Consider the following 12,562-nt stretch of genomic DNA (forward strand, 5'->3'; position numbering starts at 1 on the left):
AAGAGAAAGCTGAAGGAAGGTGCCCCTGTCTTGTTTGGAAGACTTCTCAGTGATGTGTGGCCTACGGAAACCCAGACAGGCCGAACAGGAGCACATGGGTGACCTGAGCCCATCAGATTGTGGGAATCCATTCTTCACTGCTAGCCAAACCATCCAGATCCCACGGTTTTGAATGTCTACAGGCCTGTGTTCCAGCTGGGGCTGGATATGACTTTCCAGAATAGGCTGCCATATATCTCACTGTGATACACATGCTGCCTTGATTTCAGTGTCCCAGCAGACCACCTGTTCTTAGGGTGTGTTACTATGGGACTGGCAATGTAAGAATGAGTTTACATGGTGGTCCAGGCACCTGTTGATCTGACAGAATTTCTTCTCTGCCCTGCAGGATACATTAACCCATGGGCAAGGCAACTTGGAAGAAGTTGACCTGATTCTCCAGTGTTTCCTGCTATTCATTAGGGATTGCTCCTGCTGAAAGGTACTTTTCTTACATGAAGGTCCACAAATTCATTGACTGCAGAACATTTGCTATTTAGGAGCAATGAATGTGTGTGTGTGTGTGGTTGTGCGATATTTCTAGTTTGCAAATGTGTTAATTTCTTTGTTTGTTCTAATAAGTTCTCATTCTACCAACTCTTTCACAAGCATTGTGTAACCACAGTTAAGGCAAGCATATGACCATTTCAATCAAATTCTTTGTTTGACACTGTGGAATTTGATGGAATCCACCAGGCTGTGCTGGTGTTAAATGACTTCTGATTTTGCTAAGCGTTGCTGTACATACAAGCAAATAAATTCATGGACATGATGACATTTAGGATATTACCACTTTGTGTTTGTGTGTGTGTGTGTGTTTGCGAATGTGTGTGTGTGTTTGATTGTGCGTTTGTTATCTCTCTCTTGAAATTTGCCTCAGTGATTTTAGAAATTAGCTTAATTTGCTATGTCAGCTTGAGGAAAAGTCTTGAGTCACCCTGACTTTTAGGCTTTAGTTCCTTGAATGAAAGATGTAGTGTTTTGTCACTGAGAAATTTGCAGAAATGAATGTCCTTCCCGAGGGTTTTATGATATTCCCTAGTTTGTTGTTTTCCTGAACATTGCCGTTGCATGGAGAAAGGGATCAAATTTCACAGACTAGGAAACACTAGGCATTCCTTGTCTATCCCCTGTGTGATCCAGTGCATTTCTCAGATGAAAGTGAATTAATTTCTTTGTCCACCTTAAGTGAATTTCTATGGTCAGTTCCATGCTCTTGGCAGCCAGTGTGCGCGTTTCCATGTTTTGATGTAGTTAGGAACAGACAAGCCTGGAATAACAACATCATGGTTCCCAAAGTGCTACAGTTTGTGTCCACATAAGGGAATAACCTCAGGTGATGTGAGATGTTGGTCTGAAGGGAAGCTGCCTCATCAAATGTGAAAGGAGTTTTCCTGCGTGACAGAAGGGCAATGTGTTTGAGGCGTTTTTGTATTCACCACAAGTAAACACTTCTTATCGCCCAAAATATGGGTTCCAGATTGGGAGTTCTTGGAAACAGGAGAGAAATATCATCCCAGTTCCACCTAGAGCAAGTGGAGGTGGGAATATGGAGAAGTGAAGCCATGCTCAGATCCAAACATTTTGCCAGGACCCTATGACCCAAGTGGCTGGAGACTGGAGGTGGGTGGCTTGAAGTTTAGTGCTTTCACAGTCCGACCAATCAGGAAAGACATGGTTGTGATGTCACAGTGGGCTCACTGCCCCTTGACCTTGGAGAGTCCTGAGGCAGCTCCTGCCTGCCCTGATGCAATGGCAACCGAGCCAGCCAAGCAGAAAGAAGCTGAAGGAAGGTGGCCCTGTCTTGTGTGAAAGACTTCTCAGTGAAGTGTGGCCTAGGGAAATGAGGGCAGGCAGAACAGGAGCACATGGATGACCTGAGTCCATGAGATGGGGAGAATCCATTTTTCCCAGCTAGGGAAAGCATCCATGTCCCATTTTTTTGAGTGTCCACAGGTCTGTGTTCCACTTGGTGCTGGATCACACTTTGAAGAACAGGCTGGCGTGGATCTCACTGTGATACACAGGCAGCCTTGATTTCAGGGTCCCAACATACCACGTGTTCTTTGGGTGTGGTACTACCGGACTGACAAGGTAAGAATGAGATAACATGGTGGCCCAGGCACCTGTTGATCTGACAGAAATTCTTTTCTGCCCTGCAGGGTACACTAAACCATGGGCAAGGAATCTTGGAAGAAGTTGACCTGATTCTCCAGTGTTTCCTGGTATTCATTAAGGATTGCTACTGCTGAAAGGTACATTTATTACATGAAGGTCCACAAATTCACTGACTCTAGAATGTTTGAGATTCAAGGAGCAATGAATGAGTATGTATGTGTGTGTGTGTGTGTGTGTGTGTGTGTGTGTGTGAGTGTACTTGTTTGTATGCTTCTGTGCATGTGTGTGTGTGCGGGTGTGTGTTTTTGTGTATTTTTTTCTGTGCTTCTGTGCATGTGTGTGCGTGTTGGTGGGAACCCTTGCACACAAGGTTGATAGTATAATAATTCTTTTGTCAATTTCTGTGAGAGACACTTTTTCAAAAACTGGCAGTCATGATTGTTTCCTGGAAGTCAATATAGATAGATCAAAGTTTCTTTTCTGTAGATCAAGTACAATATATTCTGTAAGGAGGAACTATTCATGATTCAGGGAATGTGTGCAGTGTCTGTCCACGCATTATGATACATGGGTCAAAGTGCATCACTGACTTAATGAAAAGGATTTCAATTCAAGTAATTGCTTCAGGCACAGAGTCTGGTGGATTACACTTTGCTTATTTATTTAAATAAATGTGGCAGAATGCCTTCTGTCCCAGAACATTGGTGGAAATGAAGTCACTTCACCTATATTTCTAGCATGAGCTTTTTGAAGTGCTGATATTCTCCCCTCAGTAGCCTAACACCTGGATATTTTCTTATTTTGGATGACATTCCTCATGCGATGAACATTTACAGGTTTGGTTTATTTTGTGTGTGTGTTTGTGTTTGTGTTTGTGTGTGTGTGTGTGCAACTTTTCTAGTTTGGAAATGTATTAATTTCTTTGCTCTTTCTAATAAGTTCTCATACTACAAGGTATTTCACACTCATTGTGTATAACCACAGTTTAGGCATGCATAAGACCCCTTCAAGAAAATTCTTTCTTTTACACTGTGGAAATTGCTGCAATCCACCAGGCTGTGCTTGTGCTTAATGACTTCTGAATTTGCATTTCAGAACATAAAGGCAAAGAAATTCATTCACTTGATAACTTTTAGGATATCACCATTTTGTGTGTGTGTGTGTGTGTGTTGTTGTTGTTGATTGTGTGTTCGTTATCTTTCTTGAAATTTGCCTCACGGACTTTAGAAATTAGCTTAATGCACTCTGTCTGTTTGAGTAAAAGCCTTGAATTTCCCTGACTTTTAGACTTCAGTTCCTAGAATGAAAGATGTAGTGCTTCCTTATTGTGAAATTTTGCAGTATTGAATGTCCTTCCCGAGCGTTTCATGGTAGTCCATAGTTTGTGGTGTTCCTGAAAGCTGCCATTCACTGGAGAATGGGTACCAATTTTACTGACTAGAAAATACTATGAATTCATTGACTATACACTGTGTGATCCAGTGCATTTCTCACATGAAAGTGAATTAATTTCTTTGTCCACCTGAAGTGAATTCCTGTGGTTATTTTCACTCTCCTGCCAATCAGTGTGTGCGTTTCTGTGTTTTGATGAAATTAGGGATAGAGAAGCCTAGAATAACAAAATCCCAGTTCCCAATGTGCTTCAATTTGCGTCTACATCAGGGAATAACCTCAAGGGATGGGAGATGTTTCTGTGAGTGGGAAGTTTCCTCATTAAATGTCAAAGGAGTTTTCTTGGGTGATGGAAGTGCAAAGGGTTTGAGGCTTTTTTGAACTCACCACAAAGAAACACTTCTCATCGTCCAAATATGGGTTCCAGATTGGAAGTTCTTAGAAACAGCAGAGAAATATTATCCAAGTTCCACCAAGAGCAAGCAGAGGTGGGAATATGGAGCAATGAAGCCATGCTAAAGTCCAAACATTGTGCCAGAACCCAATGACACAAGGGGCTGGAGATTGCGTGGGGAGGGTTCTTAAGGGGAGTGCTTATGCAGTCCTACTAATCAGGAAACACATGGTTGTTATGTCACAATGGGCTCACAGCCACTTGAACTTGGAGAGTCCTGAGGCATCTCCTGCTTGCCCTATTGCTATGGCAGCCCAGAGAGCCAAGCAAGAGAAAGCTGAAGGAAGGTGCCCCTGTCTTGTTTGGAAGACTTCTCAGTGATGTGTGGCCTACGGAAACCCAGACAGGCCGACAGGAGCACATGGTTGACCTGAGCCCATCAGATTGTGGGAATCCATTCTTCACTGCTAGCCAAAGCATCCAGATCCCACGGTTTTGAATGTCTACAGGCCTGTGTTCCAGCTGGGGCTGGATCTGACTTTCCAGAATAGGCTGCCATATATCTCACTGTGATACCCATGCTGCCTTGATTTCAGTGTCCCAGCAGACCACCTGTTCTTAGGGTGTGTTACTATGGGACTGGCAATGTAAGAATGAGTTTACATGGTGGTCCAGGCACCTGTTGATCTGACAGAATTTCTTCTCTGCCCTGCAGGATACATTAACCCATGGGCAAGGCAACTTGGAAGAAGTTGACCTGATTCTCCAGTGTTTCCTGCTATTCATTAGGGATTGCTCCTGCTGAAAGGTACTTTTCTTACATGAAGGTCCACAAATTCATTGACTGCAGAACATTTGCTATTTAGGAGCAATGAATGTGTGTGTGTGTGTGGTTGTGCGATATTTCTAGTTTGCAAATGTGTTAATTTCTTTGTTTGTTCTAATAAGTTCTCATTCTACCAACTCTTTCACAAGCATTGTGTAACCACAGTTAAGGCAAGCATATGACCATTTCAATCAAATTCTTTGTTTGACACTGTGGAATTTGATGGAATCCACCAGGCTGTGCTGGTGTTAAATGACTTCTGATTTTGCTAAGCGTTGCTGTACATACAAGCAAATAAATTCATGGACATGATGACATTTAGGATATTACCACTTTGTGTTTGTGTGTGTGTGTGTGTTTGCGAATGTGTGTGTGTGTTTGATTGTGCGTTTGTTATCTCTCTCTTGAAATTTGCCTCAGTGATTTTAGAAATTAGCTTAATTTGCTATGTCAGCTTGAGGAAAAGTCTTGAGTCACCCTGACTTTTAGGCTTTAGTTCCTTGAATGAAAGATGTAGTGTTTTGTCACTGAGAAATTTGCAGAAATGAATGTCCTTCCCGAGGGTTTTATGATATTCCCTAGTTTGTTGTTTTCCTGAACATTGCCGTTGCATGGAGAAAGGGATCAAATTTCACAGACTAGGAAACACTAGGCATTCCTTGTCTATCCCCTGTGTGATCCAGTGCATTTCTCAGATGAAAGTGAATTAATTTCTTTGTCCACCTTAAGTGAATTTCTATGGTCAGTTCCATGCTCTTGGCAGCCAGTGTGCGCGTTTCCATGTTTTGATGTAGTTAGGAACAGACAAGCCTGGAATAACAACATCATGGTTCCCAAAGTGCTACAGTTTGTGTCCACATAAGGGAATAACCTCAGGTGATGTGAGATGTTGGTCTGAAGGGAAGCTGCCTCATCAAATGTGAAAGGAGTTTTCCTGCGTGACAGAAGGGCAATGTGTTTGAGGCGTTTTTGTATTCACCACAAGTAAACACTTCTTATCGCCCAAAATATGGGTTCCAGATTGGGAGTTCTTGGAAACAGGAGAGAAATATCATCCCAGTTCCACCTAGAGCAAGTGGAGGTGGGAATATGGAGAAGTGAAGCCATGCTCAGATCCAAACATTTTGCCAGGACCCTATGACCCAAGTGGCTGGAGACTGGAGGTGGGTGGCTTGAAGTTTAGTGCTTTCACAGTCCGACCAATCAGGAAAGACATGGTTGTGATGTCACAGTGGGCTCACTGCCCCTTGACCTTGGAGAGTCCTGAGGCAGCTCCTGCCTGCCCTGATGCAATGGCAACCGAGCCAGCCAAGCAGAAAGAAGCTGAAGGAAGGTGGCCCTGTCTTGTGTGAAAGACTTCTCAGTGAAGTGTGGCCTAGGGAAATGAGGGCAGGCAGAACAGGAGCACATGGATGACCTGAGTCCATGAGATGGGGAGAATCCATTTTTCCCAGCTAGGGAAAGCATCCATGTCCCATTTTTTTGAGTGTCCACAGGTCTGTGTTCCACTTGGTGCTGGATCACACTTTGAAGAACAGGCTGGCGTGGATCTCACTGTGATACACAGGCAGCCTTGATTTCAGGGTCCCAACATACCACGTGTTCTTTGGGTGTGGTACTACCGGACTGACAAGGTAAGAATGAGATAACATGGTGGCCCAGGCACCTGTTGATCTGACAGAAATTCTTTTCTGCCCTGCAGGGTACACTAAACCATGGGCAAGGAATCTTGGAAGAAGTTGACCTGATTCTCCAGTGTTTCCTGGTATTCATTAAGGATTGCTACTGCTGAAAGGTACATTTATTACATGAAGGTCCACAAATTCACTGACTCTAGAATGTTTGAGATTCAAGGAGCAATGAATGAGTATGTATGTGTGTGTGTGTGTGTGTGTGTGTGTGTGTGTGTGAGTGTACTTGTTTGTATGCTTCTGTGCATGTGTGTGTGTGCGGGTGTGTGTTTTTGTGTATTTTTTTCTGTGCTTCTGTGCATGTGTGTGCGTGTTGGTGGGAACCCTTGCACACAAGGTTGATAGTATAATAATTCTTTTGTCAATTTCTGTGAGAGACACTTTTTCAAAAACTGGCAGTCATGATTGTTTCCTGGAAGTCAATATAGATAGATCAAAGTTTCTTTTCTGTAGATCAAGTACAATATATTCTGTAAGGAGGAACTATTCATGATTCAGGGAATGTGTGCAGTGTCTGTCCACGCATTATGATACATGGGTCAAAGTGCATCACTGACTTAATGAAAAGGATTTCAATTCAAGTAATTGCTTCAGGCACAGAGTCTGGTGGATTACACTTTGCTTATTTATTTAAATAAATGTGGCAGAATGCCTTCTGTCCCAGAACATTGGTGGAAATGAAGTCACTTCACCTATATTTCTAGCATGAGCTTTTTGAAGTGCTGATATTCTCCCCTCAGTAGCCTAACACCTGGATATTTTCTTATTTTGGATGACATTCCTCATGCGATGAACATTTACAGGTTTGGTTTATTTTGTGTGTGTGTTTGTGTTTGTGTTTGTGTGTGTGTGTGTGCAACTTTTCTAGTTTGGAAATGTATTAATTTCTTTGCTCTTTCTAATAAGTTCTCATACTACAAGGTATTTCACACTCATTGTGTATAACCACAGTTTAGGCATGCATAAGACCCCTTCAAGAAAATTCTTTCTTTTACACTGTGGAAATTGCTGCAATCCACCAGGCTGTGCTTGTGCTTAATGACTTCTGAATTTGCATTTCAGAACATAAAGGCAAAGAAATTCATTCACTTGATAACTTTTAGGATATCACCATTTTGTGTGTGTGTGTGTGTGTTGTTGTTGTTGATTGTGTGTTCGTTATCTTTCTTGAAATTTGCCTCACGGACTTTAGAAATTAGCTTAATGCACTCTGTCTGTTTGAGTAAAAGCCTTGAATTTCCCTGACTTTTAGACTTCAGTTCCTAGAATGAAAGATGTAGTGCTTCCTTATTGTGAAATTTTGCAGTATTGAATGTCCTTCCCGAGCGTTTCATGGTAGTCCATAGTTTGTGGTGTTCCTGAAAGCTGCCATTCACTGGAGAATGGGTACCAATTTTACTGACTAGAAAATACTATGAATTCATTGACTATACACTGTGTGATCCAGTGCATTTCTCACATGAAAGTGAATTAATTTCTTTGTCCACCTGAAGTGAATTCCTGTGGTTATTTTCACTCTCCTGCCAATCAGTGTGTGCGTTTCTGTGTTTTGATGAAATTAGGGATAGAGAAGCCTAGAATAACAAAATCCCAGTTCCCAATGTGCTTCAATTTGCGTCTACATCAGGGAATAACCTCAAGGGATGGGAGATGTTTCTGTGAGTGGGAAGTTTCCTCATTAAATGTCAAAGGAGTTTTCTTGGGTGATGGAAGTGCAAAGGGTTTGAGGCTTTTTTGAACTCACCACAAAGAAACACTTCTCATCGTCCAAATATGGGTTCCAGATTGGAAGTTCTTAGAAACAGCAGAGAAATATTATCCAAGTTCCACCAAGAGCAAGCAGAGGTGGGAATATGGAGCAATGAAGCCATGCTAAAGTCCAAACATTGTGCCAGAACCCAATGACACAAGGGGCTGGAGATTGCGTGGGGAGGGTTCTTAAGGGGAGTGCTTATGCAGTCCTACTAATCAGGAAACACATGGTTGTTATGTCACAATGGGCTCACAGCCACTTGAACTTGGAGAGTCCTGAGGCATCTCCTGCTTGCCCTATTGCTATGGCAGCCCAGAGAGCCAAGCAAGAGAAAGCTGAAGGAAGGTGCCCCTGTCTTGTTTGGAAGACTTCTCAGTGATGTGTGGCCTACGGAAACCCAGACAGGCCGACAGGAGCACATGGTTGACCTGAGCCCATCAGATTGTGGGAATCCATTCTTCACTGCTAGCCAAAGCATCCAGATCCCACGGTTTTGAATGTCTACAGGCCTGTGTTCCAGCTGGGGCTGGATCTGACTTTCCAGAATAGGCTGCCATATATCTCACTGTGATACCCATGCTGCCTTGATTTCAGTGTCCCAGCAGACCACCTGTTCTTAGGGTGTGTTACTATGGGACTGGCAATGTAAGAATGAGTTTACATGGTGGTCCAGGCACCTGTTGATCTGACAGAATTTCTTCTCTGCCCTGCAGGATACATTAACCCATGGGCAAGGCAACTTGGAAGAAGTTGACCTGATTCTCCAGTGTTTCCTGCTATTCATTAGGGATTGCTCCTGCTGAAAGGTACTTTTCTTACATGAAGGTCCACAAATTCATTGACTGCAGAACATTTGCTATTTAGGAGCAATGAATGTGTGTGTGTGTGTGGTTGTGCGATATTTCTAGTTTGCAAATGTGTTAATTTCTTTGTTTGTTCTAATAAGTTCTCATTCTACCAACTCTTTCACAAGCATTGTGTAACCACAGTTAAGGCAAGCATATGACCATTTCAATCAAATTCTTTGTTTGACACTGTGGAATTTGATGGAATCCACCAGGCTGTGCTGGTGTTAAATGACTTCTGATTTTGCTAAGCGTTGCTGTACATACAAGCAAATAAATTCATGGACATGATGACATTTAGGATATTACCACTTTGTGTTTGTGTGTGTGCGTGTGTTTGTGAATGTGTGTGTGTGTTTGATTGTGTGTTTGTTATCTCTCTCTTGAAATTTGCCTCAGTGATTTTAGAAATTAGCTTAATTTGCTATGTCAGCTTGAGGAAAAGTCTTGAGTCACCCTGACTTTTAGGCTTTAGTTCCTTGAATGAAAGATGTAGTGTTTTGTCACTGAGAAATTTGCAGAAATGAATGTCCTTCCCGAGGGTTTTATGATATTCCCTAGTTTGTTGTTTTCCTGAACATTGCCGTTGCATGGAGAAAGGGATCAAATTTCACAGACTAGGAAACACTAGGCATTCCTTGTCTATCCCCTGTGTGATCCAGTGCATTTCTCAGATGAAAGTGAATTAATTTCTTTGTCCACCTTAAGTGAATTTCTATGGTCAGTTCCATGCTCTTGGCAGCCAGTGTGCGCGTTTCCATGTTTTGATGTAGTTAGGAACAGACAAGCCTGGAATAACAACATCATGGTTCCCAAAGTGCTACAGTTTGTGTCCACATAAGGGAATAACCTCAGGTGATGTGAGATGTTGGTCTGAAGGGAAGCTGCCTCATCAAATGTGAAAGGAGTTTTCCTGCGTGACAGAAGGGCAATGTGTTTGAGGCGTTTTTGTATTCACCACAAGTAAACACTTCTTATCGCCCAAAATATGGGTTCCAGATTGGGAGTTCTTGGAAACAGGAGAGAAATATCATCCCAGTTCCACCTAGAGCAAGTGGAGGTGGGAATATGGAGAAGTGAAGCCATGCTCAGATCCAAACATTTTGCCAGGACCCTATGACCCAAGTGGCTGGAGACTGGAGGTGGGTGGCTTGAAGTTTAGTGCTTTCACAGTCCGACCAATCAGGAAAGACATGGTTGTGATGTCACAGTGGGCTCACTGCCCCTTGACCTTGGAGAGTCCTGAGGCAGCTCCTGCCTGCCCTGTTGCAATGGCAACCGAGCCAGCCAAGCAGAAAGAAGCTGAAGGAAGGTGGCCCTGTCTTGTGTGGAAGACTTCTCAGTGAAGTGTGGCCTAGGGAAATGAGGGCAGGCAGAACAGGAGCACATGGATGACCTGAGTCCATGAGATGGGGAGAATCCATTTTTCCCAGCTAGGGAAAGCATCCATGTCCCATTTTTTTGAGTGTCCACAGGTCTGTGTTCCACTTTTTGCTGGATCACACTTTGAAGAACAGGCTGGCGTGGATCTCACTGTGATACACAGGCAGCCTTGATTTCAGGGTCCCAACATACCACGTGTTCTTTGGGTGTGGTACTACCGGACTGACAAGGTAAGAATGAGATAACATGGTGGCCCAGGCACCTGTTGATCTGACAGAAATTCTTTTCTGCCCTGCAGGGTACACTAAACCATGGGCAAGGAATCTTGGAAGAAGTTGACCTGATTCTCCAGTGTTTCCTGGTATTCATTAAGGATTGCTACTGCTGAAAGGTACATTTATTACATGAAGGTCCACAAATTCACTGACTCTAGAATGTTTGAGATTCAAGGAGCAATGAATGAGTATGTATGTGTGTGTGTGTGTGTGTGTGTGTGTGTGTGTGAGTGTACTTGTTTGTATGCTTCTGTGCATGTGTGTGTGTGCGGGTGTGTGTTTTTGTGTATTTTTTTCTGTGCTTCTGTGCATGTGTGTGCGTGTTGGTGGGAACCCTTGCACACAAGGTTGATAGTATAATAATTCTTTTGTCAATTTCTGTGAGAGACACTTTTTCAAAAACTGGCAGTCATGATTGTTTCCTGGAAGTCAATATAGATAGATCAAAGTTTCTTTTCTGTAGATCAAGTACAATATATTCTGTAAGGAGGAACTATTCATGATTCAGGGAATGTGTGCAGTGTCTGTCCACGCATTATGATACATGGGTCAAAGTGCATCACTGACTTAATGAAAAGGATTTCAATTCAAGTAATTGCTTCAGGCACAGAGTCTGGTGGATTACACTTTGCTTATTTATTTAAATAAATGTGGCAGAATGCCTTCTGTCCCAGAACATTGGTGGAAATGAAGTCACTTCACCTATATTTCTAGCATGAGCTTTTTGAAGTGCTGATATTCTCCCCTCAGTAGCCTAACACCTGGATATTTTCTTATTTTGGATGACATTCCTCATGCGATGAACATTTACAGGTTTGGTTTATTTTGTGTGTGTGTTTGTGTTTGTGTTTGTGTGTGTGTGTGTGCAACTTTTCTAGTTTGGAAATGTATTAATTTCTTTGCTCTTTCTAATAAGTTCTCATACTACAAGGTATTTCACACTCATTGTGTATAACCACAGTTTAGGCATGCATAAGACCCCTTCAAGAAAATTCTTTCTTTTACACTGTGGAAATTGCTGCAATCCACCAGGCTGTGCTTGTGCTTAATGACTTCTGAATTTGCATTTCAGAACATAAAGGCAAAGAAATTCATTCACTTGATAACTTTTAGGATATCACCATTTTGTGTGTGTGTGTGTGTGTGTTGTTGTTGTTGATTGTGTGTTCGTTATCTTTCTTGAAATTTGCCTCACGGACTTTAGAAATTAGCTTAATGCACTCTGTCTGTTTGAGTAAAAGCCTTGAATTTCCCTGACTTTTAGACTTCAGTTCCTAGAATGAAAGATGTAGTGCTTCCTTATTGTGAAATTTTGCAGTATTGAATGTCCTTCCCGAGCGTTTCATGGTAGTCCATAGTTTGTGGTGTTCCTGAAAGCTGCCATTCACTGGAGAATGGGTACCAATTTTACTGACTAGAAAATACTATGAATTCATTGACTATACACTGTGTGATCCAGTGCATTTCTCACATGAAAGTGAATTAATTTCTCTGTCCACCTGAAGCGAATTCCTGTGGTTCTATTCACGCTCCTGCCAATCAGTGTGTGCGTTTCTGTGTTTTGCTGAAGTTAGGAACAGAGAAGCCTAGAAAAACAACATCCTACTTCTCAATGTGCTTCAATTTGCGTCTACATCAGGGAATAACCTCAGGGGATGGGAGATGTTTCTCTGAGTGGGAAGTTGCCTCATCAAATAAGAAAGGTGTTTTCTTGGGTGATGGAAGTGCAAAGGGTTTGAGGCGTTTTTGTACTTACCACAAAGAAACACTTTTTTTCGTCCAAAATGTGGGTTCCAGATTGGAAGTTCTTGGAAACAGGACAGAAATATCATCCGAGTTCCACCAA

At 42.4% G+C, this 12,562-nt stretch overlaps 1 long non-coding RNA gene across 2 annotated transcripts in view; it reads left to right on the forward strand.

Annotated features, from left to right (window-relative positions):
* Positions 1–386: 386 nt before the first annotated feature.
* The window catches only part of LOC141420293 (uncharacterized), a 29,998-nt gene continuing 17,822 nt past the window's right edge, over positions 387–12,562 (forward strand). The window contains exons 1-6 of one of the 2 annotated variants that reach the window (XR_012444917.1): positions 387–481; positions 2,202–2,294; positions 4,659–4,751; positions 6,472–6,564; positions 8,927–9,019; positions 10,740–10,832. This is a non-coding gene — a long non-coding RNA (uncharacterized lncRNA). Of the gene's footprint in view, positions 482–1,878; positions 2,295–4,658; positions 4,752–6,471; positions 6,565–8,926; positions 9,020–10,739; positions 10,833–12,562 lie in introns of those variants that run through there. The other variant, XR_012444916.1, reaches the window with a different exon arrangement.

The sequence above is a fragment of the Castor canadensis genome, unplaced genomic scaffold (assembly GCF_047511655.1).
Source record: "Castor canadensis unplaced genomic scaffold, mCasCan1.hap1v2 HAP1_SCAFFOLD_94, whole genome shotgun sequence".
In the NCBI taxonomy this organism is placed as follows: domain Eukaryota; kingdom Metazoa; phylum Chordata; class Mammalia; order Rodentia; family Castoridae; genus Castor; species Castor canadensis.